Source organism: Meriones unguiculatus, chromosome 6, assembly GCF_030254825.1.
Source record: "Meriones unguiculatus strain TT.TT164.6M chromosome 6, Bangor_MerUng_6.1, whole genome shotgun sequence".
NCBI lineage: Eukaryota > Metazoa > Chordata > Mammalia > Rodentia > Muridae > Meriones > Meriones unguiculatus.
In genome coordinates, this window is record NC_083354.1 from 84,546,929 (window position 1) to 84,567,090 (window position 20,162).

At 44.3% G+C, this 20,162-nt stretch overlaps 1 long non-coding RNA gene across 1 annotated transcript; it reads left to right on the forward strand.

Annotated features, from left to right (window-relative positions):
* Window positions 1-7,188: 7,188 nt before the first annotated feature.
* On the forward strand, window positions 7,189-11,561 carry LOC132654540 (uncharacterized). The gene is made up of 3 exons (XR_009592167.1): window positions 7,189-7,333; window positions 9,751-10,062; window positions 11,439-11,561. It is a non-coding gene; the product is annotated as an uncharacterized LOC132654540 (long non-coding RNA).
* The last annotated feature ends 8,601 nt before the right edge of the window (window positions 11,562-20,162 follow it).

Consider the following 20,162-nt stretch of genomic DNA (forward strand, 5'->3'; position numbering starts at 1 on the left):
AGGGTGATCCGCACGAGTGTGCGCACATACACACATCCGCGTGCTTGCACGCCGACACCACACACACAGAAATTTCCCTTTATCAGTCGCATCTCCAAAACCCTGAGTACACCTCACTAGATCCCACCCAACAAGGACTCTATCAGTTGCAGCACAGGCAAGGGGCCAAACCTGCTGGCAGGTCTTTGGGAGAGAATTAGGAAAATAATAACAAGCATGTAATCATTCCAAACTGGTAAGTCAGTATTCGTTCAGTATTAATTTATTTTATATCATTTCGAGATTTTACCAGATAGTTTATTATCTTTGAATCGGCTATTCGGCAAAATAGCAATGACAGTTTCCAGTAACTTTAAAGTGGATACAATCTGCATAAAAGCAAATAAATAAAGGGGATTCATTGGCAACACCCTGAACGCTGCAAAATAATGAGGGCAAAGGAAAAAAAAAAGAATTAGATTGTGATGTTATCAGCATCACCATTTTCCTCTCTTGATGTTGTCATGGTGATGGACATTAGTTAACGTAGCAAAATCTTTTTTCTTTTTTACTTGGCTTATTTTGTTGTCTGTCATAACAGAAAAAGCACTGCACTTATTACCTCAGCAATCTATTGCAGAAATCTTGATTGAGGTGATGGACTTATGCTTTTTTTTTTTTTTTTAAATCACCCATTGTCAAAAAGCTCTTATTTCTCTGGCTTCTTAATTTTTGGAATGATTTTCCTTTTCCTTCCTTGGATTTTATTCATTTTCTTTCACCTTAGAAATCTCATCTTTCACACTTATTATTTTCTTATTAAATCTACAAGTATTCACATTTATCAATCGATATCGGTGACTTTACTGCCCTGCTATCTCTCTTCAGTTTCTAATGTTAAATAATATGAAACTGAAAAGGGGACTTTCTCATCAAAAGAGTCCTGAAATACCCCTGTCATGGAAGAGACCCATGATTTTCTAAGACAAATGAAGTCCAGCGTGCTTCCTGGGCTTTCCCAAGAACTAGAACCCTTTAGAGTTCTTTTAATCTATTCCCTACCGATCCTATACAGATCTGATGGTAACAACATTATATATATGCATATATATATATATATATATATATATATATATATATTTCAGAGTGTTTCTTGGTGAGCTTTCCATTTTGAGACCCAATAACCACACGAAGCTCATTTTGCCCCTGCGATGGAGTTGGTACTTGGCTCAGAACAGCACATTGAGGTCCTTGAATGCACATCTTCATCTGGATCCTTGAGTGAGTGAATCAAGTCAGATGGAAGCGGGGAGGGCTCTTGTCATCCCTTGATGTCATGTACAGATTACTCTGTCTTCTTCTTCTGATCGTTAGGGAGATGCAAAGAGGAGATGGAGAGGGTGACCTGATGACCTGGACTCAGAACAGGTTTGCAGTCACACAGACTATTTCAGTTCCTGGTTTAGACCACTGTGACCCGTAGTTTTGATTCATTCAGAGTTGTCTTTGGCATGAATGTTAATGAGGAAGCTGAGTGCCTGTGAATTCACCATGCCAATATTATATTGTAGGACTCTAGGGATACGTAGCTTTGCCCTGTGTATATAGACTTGTAGACAACTCACTGTAGTGTGTAAAACAACTTTGGAACAAAACAACAACAATTTACCCGTTCCCAAATTCTGCTGCTGAGTTGAGGGTGCAATTTATCTCTGATTTTCCTTTTCTGTTTTTTTTTTTTTTTTTTTTTTTTTTTATGAGTAAATGCAGTTGTAAGGCTTAAGTGGAATATTAAGGTAACATGTAGTGTGGACACATGCGGCCTGAGAGTAAGATGAGTCTATGGCAGCTTTTGACAGGGAGCTCATTCTGGACACAGTGGAGCACACAGTTAGTGACGGCAGTCAGAGAGCAGAGGCACGTGTATCTCTGTGAGTTGCAGGCCATCCAGGAAGAGACGGTGGGACAATGACTCAGAGGGGTCGGGCTGGAGAGGGAGAGGGCGTGCGTGCAGGCAGGCATGCACACACACACACACACACACATACACACACACACACACAGAAAAGACAGACAAACCATACACACACAGAGACACACACACAGAGATAACTCAGTGTCCCAGTTAATTTAAAACTACACGGGACATGGATCAGGTAACCACTGTAGTTACCTCACTGTATATCCTTACAACCGCTGTGCTCATGGGAAACACATTTCCTAAAGCCAACTAGATTTCACAGCCAAAATTATTCCTCAACCATCTAAATCGGCTCATACAAATCCTCTCTATAAAAATCCTTCAGCATCTCCCCATCTCCGTATTTCCATATGTGAATTACAAGTAAGTTCTTTCCAGATCTGACCAGGGCCACTGCCAACCCACACGCGCATTTGTGCAAAGAAGGTTCTGCCTGCGTCACCTTCGGGGAGGGCACACACATCGCAGCCTCCGCTCGTGATTCTCGTCTGCTCTCCTCGGAAGACCTGCCTTCCCAGCTTGTAGCCATGCTGAATGTCTTCCACCTTCCCAAGTGTCAGACGGCTCTTCTTCCCATCGCCCTGCCACAGCAGAACTTCTCTATCTGCAAACTTTCTATCTTTGTGCTGCTGCAGGTGTGTGAAACTGTCTTAAGGAACCTTGCCTGGCCACTTTTAAGTCAATCACCCCTTCCACATTCTTCATGTCCACTTCTATGACGCTTACTCAGATGTTATTTTTATTGGAATCCTTTGGCGAATTAATCTGGTCTCACCTCTAGGGATTAGGCCTCAATGTGTGCAGAAATCACACTCTCTTAGGAAGCAGCTTAAAATGGAAAGAGCTGGGGCTCTGGTTCCAGAGCTTGCCCCTCAGTTACTTGAGACCCTAAGAATAAGCTTTGTTCTGTATTATGCTTGTTTAATATAAACGGCATGAACACTCAAGTCAGACCTCCAGGTTTGAACCATGACTCTGCCATTTTCTCAAGGAATGAGCTAAAGCCAGGCAGTTGGTCTCCATTTCCCTAACTGTGAAATGATGACAGATGACACAGAGGGTTTGTGTGATGATGATATTAGGGTCTCTGGAAAGCGCTCATCTCACTGCTGGGACATAGCACACACTTCAGCCTACGGTTATTGCTCTCGTCAAAGCAGTGGTTCTGATGGAAGCAGCTGCTCGACCACGCTTGGAGAGAGGCACGGTGAGCAATTAGGTCTGTTTTGCTCATTTTAGTCCTCAGAACCCAGAACTGTGCCCACTGTCCAGGAGCCACCCACTCTGTTCTGCTCGGGTTCTTGAGTTATTGTGTTCTGCGCCAGTCATTTGACGCTCCTCTCTCTACTGTGGCATAGGACACGTCACTCATCATTTTGTAACCATGCCTGTCTATTGCCTAAATCAGAAGCATCGTAAAGACAGAAGATGTGTCTGATGAGCTCGCTGTCCCCACACAATAAGGCTTCTCACCAAGCAACTTCAAACAAATGGCTGTCTCCCTATACCTTGAAATACAGCAAGTCTTGCCCTCCTGGAAAATACAGACAGCAGCACCCAACATCTTGCCCCACTTAACATTGCATTCTGGACCCTGTTCCAAGCCACCATACCAGAAAGCAGACACAAAATTGTGTATTATTTTTGGTAATAGAATCCCTTCCTTCAGTAAGTCTGTCTCAATGGTGCATGACGGCAGTCTGCTGTTAAGTATTTGAAAAGCATCTCTCTGAAGAGGGGGTGAGGGGATCCCTACTTTCCAGGGAGTGAAGATTTCAAAGATACAGATGTTTCCACCATATCTGATTTCAAGCTACCAATGGGAAGTCACTGAACATAAAATAAGCAAGACGTTTATACTATCTGCTCTTGGGAACTGGTAGAAACTGTCTCAAAAATGTCATTAGTAAAGTACCTGGGATTTCAATCTCTAGGACAATGTATGTGCACATTTGTAATAGCTTCCTAAACCATCAGGAATTTTCTTTGAGTGGACTTCTGACCATCTCACCTGCCACCTTGGTTAATACATAGGAATTACAACAAACTACTGGGATTGGTAAGGATGGCTTATGGACATTTGCTGTAAAGTTTTTATCCAAGTGCTATAGGTCAGAAGATGTTGAATGTTATGACTGCTGTGGGTGTTAGAACATCAGTTTAATAGTTTTCTGGATGATGACAGTCACAGCCTTGATAGCAAATATTTCTATTGCCTTAGTACAACTGAAAATTTCTCACTTGGATTTTAAACAATTCCATTATTATGTGGTTTTACATTAGATCAGTACTTACAGATTAAGCATGAATTGCACAATCTAGTTTTTTTTTTAAATAATTTTCCAGCAAACATGCATTAGCTCTGTTAATCCTTAGATCTGTCTTATGAAGCAGATTCTATAATTATGTTTTATTTTATGAGAAAATAGAATTGTAGGGAGGGAAGGAAGATAAATCACAGTGATCATACAGATGCTTTATGGAAACCTGGGATTTCAACTAGGCTGATGTGGCAAGATGCGGGGACTAAATACTATGACTAGATTCTCATTCCAGGCTGTGGATTGGGAAAAGGTGTAGGCAGAACGGGGTGGGTCAGAAGTGGTGGTACAAGTGCATTCTGGCTTCCTTTTTCTACCTTTATTTAATTCTCCATGACAGGGCCATGTGCATCATGAACTGTGAGGTTTTTTAAGAAGGTTCTGGTCCTCAGTTGTAAGTGCTCATTTTTCAACTCTATTTTATTTGCGGTGTTTATGCCTTTACCTCCTTTCCACCAACCCCCCAACCCTAGGTAGGAGAGAGAAGGTTAGTGGGGAGAGGAGGCACAGACCCCTTTATTTCTCCTGGCTGTTTAGGGTTGATGGGTTCTTTTAGAGATATACCAATCTCCATCAATAGCAGTCTCCTCCACACCACTGTGCCCCGAAGCGTTTCTTTCCATCTGTCTGCTCCAAACCGTCACACTGTCCATCTCTTTGGTCAAACTGCTCCATGCCACATGCCAACAACCACATGCCTTCTCTCTCTGGGCTCTCAGTTTATATCCTCCAGAGTCTTAGACCATGCCCCTTTCCATGCCACATGAGGTAGGCCATTACCAGATGGAAAAAAAGCGACACTCTGCATGAGACAATTAATAGCTGTGGACAAACTATAGCTCAACTAAAATCCCACACTTGGGATTTTAACAAAATATATTTACATAAAATAACTGAGTTTACATAGAAACTAAAACTTCCATTACACCCAGTTGTCTTATGATTTCAAAGAGATGGTCCTCCATTTGCAATGGCTCCCTAAGACCTGCTCATGCAACCTGATTATGCCATATCACATGTGGCACAGTTGTTTGGCTATCTACCAAACACCCTTGCTCGCCTCTCCCACGATAACAGTGGTTCTGAAGACATGGCTGGCAAGATCAATATATCATCGCTTCCCTTACAGCTTACTGTGGCCAAGCTGGTACTTTTCAAAATGGGAACGAGAAGTAAAGTGTGTGATTTGGGGGTTATGCTTCAAAAAGGAAAGGCAGAGCCTGGAGAGATGGCTCAGCGGTTAAGAGAAGAATGCTCTCTACCAGAGGACCTGTGTTTGATGCTGAGTACCCTCACGGTACTGACAACCATCTGTAAGTCTAGTTCTAGGAGATCTGGTGCCCTCTTCTGGCGTCTGAGGGACTCAGGCATACAAATGGTTCAGAGACATGTGTAAGCAAACCCATACACACAAAAACATTTTTAAAGGAAAAGCACATCTCACTTCCCATTTTCTTGGTACAGATGCAGTAGCTGTAAGTTTGGAGACAAGCATTAAAGTCTCACTCCTGACAACTGTGAAGAACATAGCAAGAGTATCATCTTGAACTTTGCAGAAAAGAAATAAACATTCAGCTGTTTTAGCCACTCTACTTTGGTGTTCTGTGGCAAAACCCACACATATAACCGGTCACCCAGGGACACTCAGCTTTGGGTAGAACAAGGTGCCCATGTCATTGTCCCTGTACATGTCTGTTTTGTTTGTTTGTTTGTTTGTTTTTCTGCTGATGTTGATTCTAGCGTTCCTGTTTCTAGATGTAGCTACTGTCCCTTATTTGTGGACCAGCCAAAGAACACGTTTATCATAATCTGTTCCATAAAAATGCCTTCTCCCAGTAAGTGATAAAACTCAGAGAGTTCTAGAATCATCCATGTGGAGCTCACAGAACCTGCCAACCAACCTTTCTTCTCGAATAGACAGATGCTTAATGTTGCAGATCCCATGGACTGGCTCCTACAATGTTCCTTCAGCTGTCTTGCTCCTTTTTCCACCTCAGAGGCAGGGAATTTAGAGAGGCACTGTGGAAGCTGGTTCGGAACACAGACTCACTCTCCTGTAGAGGAAATGGCCTGTAGAAACCAGAGGCCACTTTCAGGGAGTTGGGCTTTCTTTGCTGTTTGGGGGGCCGAGGCTTGTTTTCCTTTTGTACTCATGGAAGGCTTTACCTTCCTGGCCCCCTGGTTTGCTGGTACAGAACACCATGCAATTGAACCAGTAACTTAGAGGGGAACAGCCTTTGGGTGGCAGATAGGTTTTCTTGAATTGCAAGCCTTTCTAGAAGCCACTTTAGTTATCTCTTGATTGCTTAACGTAGTATGAGTTGATTGTTTACTCTGTAACTAAGTATTAGAGCAAATACATGCATGTGTTTTCATGTCGCAAAATAAAACAAAACAAACAAAAAAACAACCAACCAAACAAAAACCAAAAATAAAAAAAAAAAACCACAAATAAAAGCAGCCAGCCAACCAACAAACAAACCAGTTATAATTAAGAGAAGGGTACTCCTTCTGGTAAAAGGAAATCTTAGAGCATCTAAATCAACGATTTCTCCGGAATATTTACCATATTATTCATTCTAGTGAGGGAGAAACTAGTTAAGAAACGTGTGTCAAAAGATTTACCTAGACATGTTTAAGATAGATTGATAGCATCACATGCATGATTACAAGTGGTTTAACGTATTTGTGTGTGACCAAATGTCCTGTTGTTGTGTATAAGAAATAAAAGTAATTTTGGAGCTCTTTGGTGTGAGCGAACCCCAAAGTGTTTTTAACTCTTCCGTTATGCCGTGTACAGAGCATTCCGTAGAATGCCATCTGGTGGTGAGTCCTTCCACTTTCAGGGTTAGCGGGGTGTTCTTCCTCAGCTGAGCAGAAACTGCCAGGGGGTGGGGGGCTGGAGGCTGGAGGCTGGGGTGGGGGGCTCCTGCGGCAGGGAGTAGGGAAAAGTAAGCTGCTTGAGGGACCGGACGAAGGACGGAACGACATTGTACTGGTCCAAAGGCAGCAAAAGGCTGGAAGGAAAGAACCAGAGGGAAACGCGAACCAGGTGGGTACAGAGGAAGAGTGAAATAGCGAACTGTACCGGGGGGCGCAGTGCCTTTGTGGCCAAGGAGATCACCAAATCACCGTGGCGGGGCATGCGTAGCCAGAGAGGTGGCTCCTCTTGCTAGTCCTCATCCCTTTTGTCTGGAGCTAGGGTGGAGTCAAAACAGAGAATAACGGTCCTTTATGGCTAACCTTCATCTCCCCTGAAACGAATCATCTTAAAAAAAAAAAAAAAAAAAAAGACAAAAACTTGCTTCCTAACCACATAAAACAGTCCGGAGACCCTCCTTCCTTTCCTCGGACGGTGATGTGATTTTCCTCTCTTGTTCCTCCTTGAAACAACAGCTCCCCCGGGGGAATTCTGGTGGCCAAGAATGTTAGCGGAGTGCAGCTTGGCCAGCTCAAGGTCACTTACTGTAACGTCAGAGATGGCAGATGTCTGGGATCACAAAGCTGGACTATGACAATTATGTTTGTGTCCTTAATCTGCCTGGTGAGTGAAACAATAAAGTGGGCGTTTTCGACCCAGGATGAGGCGTCAGAACTTTGGACACGGAGGGTTATCACCAGATTCTACTTCAGCTCCCCCCCTCCCCCTCCCGCCCCAGGTCTTCCTGAGAAGCACAGCGGGGTCAAGAATTGCTGAAGAGCTGGGGAGAAGAAACGGACAAGTGATGCTAAGAAAGGGAAGGCGGGGAGGTTAGGGGAGACTCAGTCTCAGTTCTCAAGGCCAGGCAGCTGAAGGCACCCTAGAGACAAGAGCCTCATCAGAATAGCAAATAGGAGTGGGCAGAGGAGAGGGCTGGAAGGAGGGCCCCACAGAGTCATCTTCAGAGCCAAGAAGGAGTGAGGATGCTGGTGTCTTCGGGGGTTTCTGTGACAGCACTGTGGAAACGCGCGGCGGAGCGGGCCAGCTCTGCCGACAGCCGGTCCTGGAAGCAGGAGGAGCGGGTCATGAGCAGATGTCAGGTTCCTGCCCACATTTCAAAGAACAGTGACACTGTGGGGTCGTGTGGACGCTGGGACGGGGCCCTGCGGGTTTGTAGACAGCCTGCGGGTTGCCACATGAGGAAAGGTCAAATGACCTTTACCTGCTCTGGCAAGGAGAGTCACTGCAGTGGAGTAAGGGAGCTAGATTTGCCTCATTTCTGTCTGGCCATGCCCGGAGTCAATTCTGCTGTGGTCACACCGCCTTGACTGAGTAGCGGCCCGCATGGCACACTGCTGCATGTGCTGTAAGTGGACAGCCGGTGGTGTCTCCATGCCACACATAAAAAGAGTGTCAGTGCCCAGGGACACACAGAAGGTAGGGCCGGAAGGGGTGCTCAGGCATCGTGGCAGGTGGCCGCCAGAGCCCAAGCTCCCACCTGCCGCCTTCTGCCTCCAGATCTGAAGGCTGTGGACCCCATTTTCTCTGAGGCTGCTTCTATTTCTAGGATTTGAAGACCCCACCACCACCACCACACAATGTCTTGGGAAGATGACATGAAGCAGGGCTCACCTCCCATGCCAGTGTCCAGGCTGTGAGCTTACAAACAGTAGAAATCGGAAATTCCCCACAATTATACTCAGTCCTTTGGCCGTGAGGATAATTTTGCTGCTGCCAGTCCACAGAAGCAATGGCAGGCGTAGGGGCTAGAGTTTGGAGTGATAAGAAAACAAGATAGAAAACTGGACTGGGGGGAGGGTCTGGAAGGGAGGAAAAAAAAAAACAACTATTGTCACAGTGTAGTTAATTCTCAAATTTACCCAATTCTATAAAATTGCAGTTAAAGAAGTGACAAAATCATAGCCCAGGCACCCAGGAATGGGTAACAGTAAACTATGACTTGTGAGGACAGGGGAGTTCCTTTGTTGTGCTTCTGTTTGATTCAGAGCTACACAAACATCCTGTAGAAAGAGATTGTTTGTCCTATAGCCCAGCCCCTGGTGGTGTCAGTGTAGACCAGCAGGACAGAGATGAAGTGAGGACTCAGGGAGCTGAAAGGCATCTTCCTTCCTTCCTTCCTTCCTTCCTTCCTTCCTTCCTTCCTTCCTTCCTTCCTTTCTTCCTTTCTTCATTGTATGGTTTTTGAAAGGAGGCTAAAGAGATGTGGCTAAAAGAAAGTATAAATAGCCACAATGCCCCTAAATTAAGAAGAAGAAGAAGAAGAAGAAGAAGAAGAAGAAGAAGAAGAAGAAGAAGAAGAAGAAGAAGAAGGGACAATTGTAGGTTCAATACACTTAAACACTAATGTGAGATCATTAGGACTTGCTTCCCAGGAAAAGGTGATGTCATCCACATAGATTCTCAAAGACTTAAAATGCAGGTAAAAGGACGTGGGGAAAAGGGCTATGCATTTCAGCAATGTCAGTGACTTGAGAGGAATTTCTGGGTATCAATGAGTTTTCTTTTCTTTTTTTTTTTTCTCATTAAAGAGGTGATAATTAGGTCTGTAGGATCAGACTGAGGAACTCAGGAGAACCAGGGAAGCTGCATGGAAGCTGCATGAAGAGCACCCTGAAAGAAAAGAGAAAGACTCCACCCTGTGACCCCCAGATCTGAGCTGCAATGTCAGTAGAGAGCAAGTGTGGCTGCTCCAAATGCAGGAGCCAAGGTCTGGCCTAGGTTAAAGCCAATGGAACCACAGTTGGTGTATGGGATGATGGATCTTTCCAAAGCAAGACACCCACAAAAATCAGCAAACATGCATACATAGACATACAGATGCAAGGTTTGGGAAGGGTCAGGTAAGTTTTAAAACATAAAAATACTTCTGGAAGAGCCACTGATCTCCCGGCATCCACTGGGCTTAGAGCAGCATCTAACTCTTCTTCAAAACTTAGGGTTTGCTGAAGGGTGAAGAGGGATTATAAAGCCCAAAGTTCAGGCTTGAGAAGGGTTGGAGGCATGGTGGTGGGACAGGAAGGGGGAAAGAACATTACAAGCTGGAGCTGGGTTGGTCCTGAACACAGCTCTGGACTTGTCCTGGGGAAGTTCCACACATTTGTCTAAAATGAACCTGAGCTGGCCACAGGCTTGTGTGCCGTGTGGTTGGATGGGCCGTGTTCTCCCTGCCTCAGCCCTAGGCTCTGCAATTCTGCATCATCTTGCAAATGCAATCTCTAGATCTCTCTTCCTTTATTTCCTAACCACAAATGCCTCAAGGGGCAACCATGACTGTATGAACAATTTATTAACTCTAATCTTTCTCTCTGTCCATCTATCCATCCATCCATCCATCACATCTATGTATATATATATATATGTGTGTGTATATATATATGTATATATATATATGTGTGTGTGTGTGTGTGAGTATGTGTGATGTGTGTGTGTATGTTTGTGTGTATGTGTATATGTGTATATGTATATGTATGTATCATTATCTATATATCATCTATCTATTGGTATGATGTTTGTATTTTGATGCTAATTACTGGCCCTCAAAATCTGGTTACTACCAGGATATACCTATCCTTATTGTGTAAACCTGCCTAAGACATTATACCTGATTGGTTGATTAATAGGCCTAAAGCCTGGGCAGGGCAGATTGGGGTAAGCATGGCTAAAGTTCCCTGGGCTTTGGGTAGAGGAGAATCACAGGAAACAAGAGATGCATGGGAAGAAAGAAGGAAGGAGGATGCCACAATGGGTTAGCATGTGCGCCAGGAGGAAGGACTCTAATAATGTCCTGTAAACTCCCAGATAAAGAATACAAGTATTTATAAGATTAGGGATGGAAGATGGCCCAGATAAGGATGGTTAAGGAGGATGGCATTGGATAGGGGCTGGCAGGTGGATGGTGAGGTTATTGAGACAGCGGAGGTGAAATATCTGCCCAGCCCAAGGTAAAAAAGGCAATTATAAAATTTAACAGGGGTCTGTGTCTTATTAATTGTGATAGTGGGTTAAATATCACTGCTGCGATAATTATAGGGCTAATAATAAACATTATATAGTCCGACATCATTTTATCATCAACAACACTGTCTGTCTGTCTCTCTTTCCATCTATCTATTAATCATCTATTTGTCAGTTTGTCATCTATCTGTTCATTATTCACTAGAATACACACACTTGTAGAGTTCTTTATGCGAAAGTAGCTCAGTGTCGTCATTTTCAGGAGCACCCTTCTGCCACGCCCACTGTGAAGAGCTGCAGCTTCTGGCCACTGGAATTTAAGAAACGATGTTCAGAGACCAACCCCAGCTGCCTTCACACAGCAGCCTCAACTGGAAGAGGAGCATAGATCTAAGGCTCCATGAGGACACGCTCCTGGGCCAGGACACCTGACATTCCAGCGTCGGCTGAGAGCGCCCTCTGGTGGCTCTTTGGTGCCTGTCCTTTTATTTTCAACTTGGAAAACTTGATGTCAAGACCAGCACAAACACTCCTGACTGTTAGATGTCCGACTAGATCGTTCAGTTGATAAAAACAATAAGCGCTGGTTTATTGAACCCATCCTGCATGCCAGAGCCTCAGTGTACCGATTCTTGCAGTAACAACAGAAGTTAACGAGGTTCCCTAGTGGACCGAGATCAACTAGAAAGTGAGTTGTGTAGCAGATCCCACAATGACAGCAAATCTGTACTCTAGATCCATGGCTCAGTCATGCCCTTGGGCTGTGCATAGAGCCATCATCTGCCAGTATCTGCATCATCCAATCAGCAAGGAACACCGGGCATGCCACAGATCAGCAAGGAACACTCGTGTCTCTTCACAAATCACCAGTTTAGATCACTGTAGCCACGTTTGCTGTCAGCTGCTTTTCCTTACAGTCCCTCTACCCCCATCCAGGAGGGTTTTAAGCTGCATTTTGCTGCTATTGCCAAAAATCTAAGCCTATTTTTAATTTACATGTGTGTTTATATAAGTTCCCTTATATAAAACTGTAAATATGGCATTATTGTTTCTTCTTTCCCCTTCAGATAAGGTTTTTTAGAAAACTTAATGGATTCTGGGGTTTTTGAAAGTTCTCTTAAATAAAGGCATGACATGTTTTTGTCCTCCCTCCCTCCCTGTAATCTGGAACATTAAATTCCTGAGGTTTGAAAGTACACTGCTTTGGAAGCCAAAAACTAATCAAGCTTGCATCTGGCTCTGCTTCTAGCAGCTGTCTGACCTAGGCAGGCAGTTCATGTTTCTGGGTTCCAGTTTCCTTATCTATAAAATAGAAGGATTTAACCGGATGAATTTTATGCCTCCTACTAGCTGCAATATTAAATTCTGTGGTTTGCGAGAGAAAATGTATGAACAATGCAGTAACGATTAGCAGGTGTTGGAACATCTCTCAGACAGCTGAGCCACACACACTCTACTTTCTAGATGAGGGCGCATTAGACTGACTCCCTGTTCCTCAGGTCCTGCGTGAGATGGGCTGCTGTGCTTAGAGTCACAGTAAAGAACCCGTCCCTGAAGACAAAATCCCCCTTATGTCTCTGCCCAGTCTCTGAGCGCTTTGTGAGAAGGAGTTGGAATGTGCCTTCCTGTCCCTCAGGCTGCATGTACACCGAGCTACGTGTTTCTTTCTCGCCGGTACAGTGGAAGCCCTTCAGCATCTAAGTCATACTGTAGCTGAGACATGCTGCTTCTGAACGAATTCTCTTCTTCTTCTCAATGTGAGGACTCAGCCTGCTTGGAAAACCAGCAAATCCCTATTTCGTAGGACATTCTGTCTGCATAACTCTTCCTAGTTAACCTTCATAGATGATGAGGGCAAGAAGCTAGCCACAGTGTCTTTCTTGAAATCACTAATAAGCAGAGTCAGGGCAGGGTCGTTGGAGGGAAAGTGGAACTTGAGGATCTTTGGCTTCCTGAAGACCACACACTGAGCCTTGAATTCTCCTAGCTTGCAAGTGATCTGCTTTTGCAGAATTATTATTATTATTTTAAAAACAAAACCTACAGACTTCGTGATTGGAAGCAAAGAAAACAACTTTTCCATTGAAGCTTGTTTTTAACTTAAATCCTAAGTGGAAAGGACTGATAGACTTAAAAGACACAATTAAAAAAAAATCTCATAAATTAAAAAAAAAAGTTTCACAGGGGCAAATAGAATTTCCAATGTGTTTTCATTCGGTTGCTGAGCAGGTTCGAACAGAATAAAGGTGGGGTTAGAACAGGAGGGAAAGAGAAGGCTCCACAAGGATAGCATCTGAAGAAACTGAAGTGGAAGTTTCTGGTTTCTTTGAAGATGCAGTTGAATTACGTGATGTTTTGCTAGAAACTGCCTTGTGAGAGGCAATGTGATGTTTTGCTGGAGGCTGGCTTGTGAGAGGGCGCGTGATGTTTTGCTGTGAGCTGTCTCTCTCGAGGAGGCATGACTTTGGCGAGGAGATTTATAGACCCCCATGGACCATGGACCGTGAGGTATCACTCTTGAGATAGACATCACTGCGCTGATCTTCACCCTTCAACACTTGGCTTCCCAGAGAGTGATGTTCAAGAGAACTTCTCGGGGCCAGGGGCCATCCACTTGAGTCTTGCCGCTTTCAGTGACTCGTCCAGATCTCCTGAATAGTGCTGCCTCATGTTGCTGCTTGGTGTTGGCCCTTGCACTGGAGTGCTGGTATCTGGATGACCAAGAGTAGAGTTATCTCAGAGAACTACTTTAAAAGAAAAGTCTGCAACCACCTTTACCTAATAACCTTCTTTCTTCCCTACCTCTGGTCAGTGGGTGCAAGGAAGGTAAAAGCATTTAAGAACCCAAAATAAAGTAGGTTTGGTGAAAAAAAATCTAAGCCTACAAGGAACCTTTAGGATTCGTGGACCCCAAAGGAAAAGAAATTCCTAGTGAAACGTGAGATCTGAGGAACAGGAGCAATTGCCTTAATTGCAACAAGGTGGCCGCTTTTAACCTCAGGACTGGTAGCAGAGGAGCTTTGTGAATACTTATTCTGGTCCTTCCCTCCTTCCACAGAGCAGTCTGGAGAGGACAGCCTCTCCAGAATTCTATGTAAAAAAAATTACATTGATGTATTTATTTGCGTGTGCAGCAGCGTGTGTGCTCTGGCCTCTGTGTGGAGGTTAGATTTCTCCTTTCATCCTGTGGTTCCTGGAGATCGAGTTCAGATTGTAAGACTGGGTTAGCAGGCGCCCAGGGAGCCATCCCAAAGGCTTTCAAGTACTAACAGGATAGAGAAAGGCAATGTGACTGGAAGGTAAGCAGAGATTGCCCATCCCTACGAGCCGAAACAAAGGTAGAGACGCAGGAAAAGGGTAAGGCTAGTGTGTAGAAGAAAGAGCCCTTCAGCTGTAGAAAGCTTGGGGGTTGGGAGAGAAGTGGAGTCCAGCTCTCTGGATGGATACTCAAAGGTGATAAGTACCATATCTTTTCCAGTAGGAGTAGTGCGCTATGGGAACCGGGGGATAGAAACAGTGTTTTCTTGCTGCTTCCTCCTGGAATGTCCTGACAGTTGTTTCTTCAACTACTATCCCTCCTGTTTGCTTTTTCTACTTTACTTAAATTTAGCTCAGGAAAGATAGGGTGTTTTTTATTTTTTTCTCCCTCTTCCTAATATATACTTTTTTCCTTTTTTGTTCTTGCTCTACCTCCTTCCTCAATTCCTTGACTTTGCTTTTTCCATTTCATTTTTGTTAAAGTGAGAACTGGGTTGGAGTAGGAATCATGGATTAATGTCCCATTCTGGTCTCACCTCCTTACCCTTCTAAACTCACAACCACCATGTCTTCATCTAAGAGTACATGGTCCCAATTGATGATGTCATTCACCATCTCGAGATCTTTCCTAAATAGTCACTATGTGCCTGATTAGTGTGTGTGATGTAAGAGTGAGGAGATGACACAGCGACCCAGCATTCAAGAACCTTTTTTGGTGAGCTGAGGAAGACAGCCATTCCTGAAATGACCAAATCATCGAGCATTTATAATTGAGGCAAGTACCACAGAGAAGTGTGAAGGCCCTGTGAGGGCATAAACTTTCATGGGCTTTATTCTTCACTCCATCCCTATCTCAGTCAGTATTCTATTGCCGTGAAGAGACACCATGATTAAGGCAAGTCTTATAAGGGGAAACATTTAATTAGGACTAGCTTACGGTTACAGAGGTTTAGTCCATTATTGTCATGATGGGAAGCATGGTGGCATGCAGGCAGACATGATGCTGGAGAAGGAGCTGAGAGTTCTATGTCTGGATTGGCAGACAGCAGGAAGAGAACTGGATTGAGCTTCTGAGGGTTGGCCTGGTGCTATGTATTTTAACTTTAATTACTGGCCTCCAAGATCTTGTCCCTGCTCAGACAAGCACATTCTCACCTATACCTGTCCCTGTTGTGTAAACCTTGCTCCACTTAATATAAAGATGATTGGTTAATAAAAGATGCTGAAGGATTTGGCAGAAGACAGGGAGGCGGAGTTTGGGGTTTTCAGGCTTGGGTCGAGGAACCATGAAGGAAAGGAGGAGGGAAGGAAAAAGAAGATCAGAAGAGAAGGAACCAGCACCATGGCTGGATCAGCGTGGATGGAGGAGATGGAGAACATTAATAAGAATGTTGGGACCGTGGATGGGAGGTAGGTAGAGATTGGGGCTGGAGGCAGAGTTAGTTTAGAGAGTTAATATTTGCAATTATTAATAATTGTAATAATTAATATTGCCCCAGGAAAAGGCTTTTTTTAATAAAATACAACAGGTGTTTGTGTCTTTATTTGATTGATAGCAGGTTAGATAACGCCACCGTAAAATTTAAACATTTATTAGGCCATACCAATTAAAATTTCCACAACACTAACACCCTTTTCTCTTTTCCAGCAGATAACACTGTACTGATTGCCAGGTGTCTGTAGGCAGCTGTCCTTTTAGTTGTGACAGTTCCACAGATTTCCCTTATTTCTTTCTCTTTGTTCTTTTCTTTTGTCCCTTCAAGAGTTAATCTGTTTGGGCTAGCTTGAAGGGACAATGGCGCATCTACCCAGAGGTAGATTCTATTCCTTTAGCCTAAGGAAAAGGGCTTGCCCTCCATGGGCCTCCAGCACTCAGAAAACATGGTGAGTCTGTTATAGACGAGAAGACAAGGGGCTGTATTAAAACATCTGCCATTGAGGACCACAGATGACTTTGGAGGAGTAGGGCAGGTGTCAAGGCTTATTCATTGCGAGGCATGGAAGCTACATTAAAGGGGAACTGAGGTATCCACTCAGCTAAGAAAATTAAGAGATGCCCAGTTTGTGAGACCCCTCAAAACCACCAGGAGTCGACTCTGCTGCAAAACACATGAGGATCTTTTTATTACAAGCTCAAGCCTGGGTCACAGCATTCTCCCTGGTTGAAGAGGATTGCGGCCCAGTGGTCTAGGGGAACAAAGTGTTTAAAGGGAAAAAAACAAGCAAGCAAGGGAGTTACATGCCTTGGTGTTACCTGATTGGGTAAGGAAAATTGACTTTTGAAATGATTGGTTTACTCTAGGCGTCAAGACCATAAACCAACCGTTCTGGCCTGGTCATCTGGGCTGGTTTCCTAGCAACTATATCTCTAGTGGGCAGGAAAAGAATGCAGTAAGGCTGGTCTTCTTCCAACCCCCTCTCAGGTGGCTGGACATGTTTTGCCATCAAGGAAAATGAGGGGTAGAGAAGTTGACTAACTTCCCCTGGTCACAATGTCTGCACCAGATGGAAGGTCACATGCACTGTGAGTTCAGAAGTTAATAGCAGAAGTGAAGAGATCTGGGTGTTAGAGCTAAAGGAGGAAAGGGCTTGAATTCTGTAGCTTCAAGCTTAGGTGGTAGAGACATATCGCCACATGCAGGAATTTTAGGTGGGGGCAGAGATGGATGGAATCCTGGGCTGGAAAGCAAGGCTATAGAAGGTCAGAAGGGCAGCTGTGAAGCTGCTGAGGATAAGCTATTTTTTAGATGGGAGTGAGAGCCCCGTTCGGAGGTAAGAAAGCGAGAAGAGCAAAAGGCAGGAAGCAGTAAAAGCTGTAACCATGAAAGCGGCTGTGTGAACCTGAGGCATTAAATATTTAGCAGGCACTTAACTTAAGTGTCCTGCTTCCTCCTACCTCAGTGCAGGCAAGCCGGACTGAGGAAGGCTTTTTCCTTCCTTTCACAACTGAGCCTTCTCACAGAAGGGGCTCTTGGCTTGGTGGATTATTTCAGACAGAGGAAATAGCACCACTTTACCTCTAGTTTATTTCTGTTGGATGTATAGTAGTCTTCCTAATTTGGGCCAGCACATTTCATCTCATTTAAAGCAGAAATCAGAGTAAATGCATTAAAAATGTAGGGTGCTATGGTCGGAAAATCACTGACTTTGGATTTTTAAAAAACTCATCTTTAACTTCTGGGTGAAACCAAAATTTAAAATGATTGCTTCCCCCCACCCTGTTTTTTTTTTTTCCTCTGAGGACTTATGGGAGGGCTCTATGACTTCTTAGTCATACTAGGAGGGACTTCAATTTGAGAATGTCATTCAGACTCCTTTAAAACCCACCAAGGAATGAATGAGTTGTTTATTTATTTTTTTAATACAACCATGTTTAGCTACAAAGTAATTCACACATACATATCATAATATGTCAAAACATGAATTTTCCCCCCTCTAAAGTATGTTGCAAAATAATGCATATATTGTAAATACACATTTGGAAGGTATGCAACACAGCTCTCCATTAGGTAGGAGGCTTTCTTCAGCTACTTCTAAAGTAATATTTTTAAAAGCCAAGAGAGGAAAATTGCTGATGTAAACTTGGCCATTCTTTGTTAGTTGTTCTCGTAGTGAGACTATTTTAGAATCAAATCTTTTCTCCCCATGTAGAATTACGATGGGATAAGAGATAAGTTGCCAGCAGAAGGAACACTGAGGCAGCATCAGGAAGTTTAGTTTTAATCCTTCACTTTCTATAGTCCTAGGAAAATCAATATCATATGCCCCCAACCCGCCCCTCCCAGCTCAGAGGTGATTCTTGTTGGCCACCTGCAACCAGGAGCCACAGGACCACCGTTTATCAGCTCGGAGACCCCTTGCTAGGAAAGGAAGGGTCGGCAGCCATTGCTTATGTAGGAGACGGAGGTAGGGCTGGAGGAGGGAACATGACGCATGGAGAAGACTCAGCATCCACATGGTGGCTGAAAGGTTTCTATCTCGGGACTCAAAGGGGACGCTGGGGAGGACTGTTGGTGGAAAGAAGAGTGTTAATATTACCAACAGACAGACAGCAGCATGGTAGGGGCTCTGAGGAGGAATCAGGTTCATGTGACAGAGTTGGATGGTTGCTTGGAGGTCCCTGAAGAGGGTTCCAGCAGGAGCTCTCAGCCAGGCTCTCTGATTCCTCAGTAGGATTTGGGAGAAGATCCTATGGAGGTAGCAGTGGCCATCGGTCGCTTCCATAGGTCAGAATCTGTAAGTTCACTTCTCCAGTTGAACATTCCAAGCACGTGGATGTCTGTTAGCTAATGAGTCACAGACAGTGCTCTTGGTGGGGCGCCTGTCACTATAGCTGGAGTCACAGACAGTGCTCTCTGTAGGATGCTTGTCACTGTGAGAAGGCAGAAGCAGACACAGGCATTGTGTCCTGAGCAGCAGCCTGCTCGGGAATGTCACTATAGCTTAGTCCACACCAACTTGGGGGGTCCTTGATGGGTTTGGGGTGGGGGGAAGGGGCAAGTGATCAAATCCGCTCAGAGATGGTAAGAACTCTCTGCTGTCTCTGGCTGCAGTCAGGGGCTCTCGGGCTGGGAAAAGTCTCTCTTGCTAGAGGAAAAAAATATGCTAGAAGGAGTTACTCTTTTTTTTTTTTCTTTTCCTTCATCTTTGTGCCACTTTATTGTACATGATGCTTGCCTCTGAAGAATTTATCGAGCTCCTTCTGTACGGGTGGGATGAACATCAAGGCCCAGAAGCTCTGCGTTCCATGCGGCTGTGAAGCCACCACTAAAACTGTCAGGGAGACCAGACAAGGTTCTTGGTCTTAACAATAAAAGGATGTACAGGCAGACACAGTAGAACAGCAAGCACAAGTGTTAATTAGAAGAGGAAGTAAAAATGTGCGAATTATAGAGCAGCGCAGGAGAACACACACATGATAAACACTGGCTGATGTCTTCTAGGTGAGAGAGAGTTAATCAAGAGGTGTTTTCTGGGGTGAGAGCCTTTTTTTGTTTGTTTGTTTGTCTCTTCCTTTGATATAAACCAGGTCTTCCTCAGCTTAAATCATACGTAGGGCAAACAGGTGAAAACTGAATTCAGAAATCGTTCATCGGGGTCACTTCCTTTTTGACTTTTCTGCTGTCATCTGAGCATGATCAGTAGACAGGCTGTAGTGGCATTTGGGAGGGCATAGGGGCTCTGCAAGCCTGGGATTGTGTGCTTGGTAGTGAATTTCAGATATTGGAGAGATTCTCTGAGAGCAGAATGCATCCTTTTGGACGGGATAAAAGAAATTGAATACTGGTCTCATTAAGAGGACAATAAGGAAGGGCAGTTTAACAAGGGGTGTGCTCAGGGTTCATTTTGACCCCTCACCTACTAAGCCTTTATTTTAAAGTTAGCCCTGAAGCCTGTCCTACTTACCGGACCTTGGGTGTACTTTCTAAATACGTATATGTAAAACTGCTTTGAGTTTGATTTTGATATATGCGGTCAGATGTGCCCTAAATGATTAAACTTAGGGTAGGTGAGGCTTGCTGGGGGAAAGTGTGTCACTGTGGGTGGGCTTTGAAGTTTCAAGAGCCCAAGCCAAACCCAGTGGCTCTTCCCTTTGCTTGTGGAGTCTGTGTAGAACTCTCAGCTGCTTTCCCAGCACCACGTCTGCCTGCGTGCCACCACGCTCCTTGCCGTGATGGCAATGGCCTCTGAAACTGTGAGCAAGCCTCAACCAAATGCTTTCCTCTGT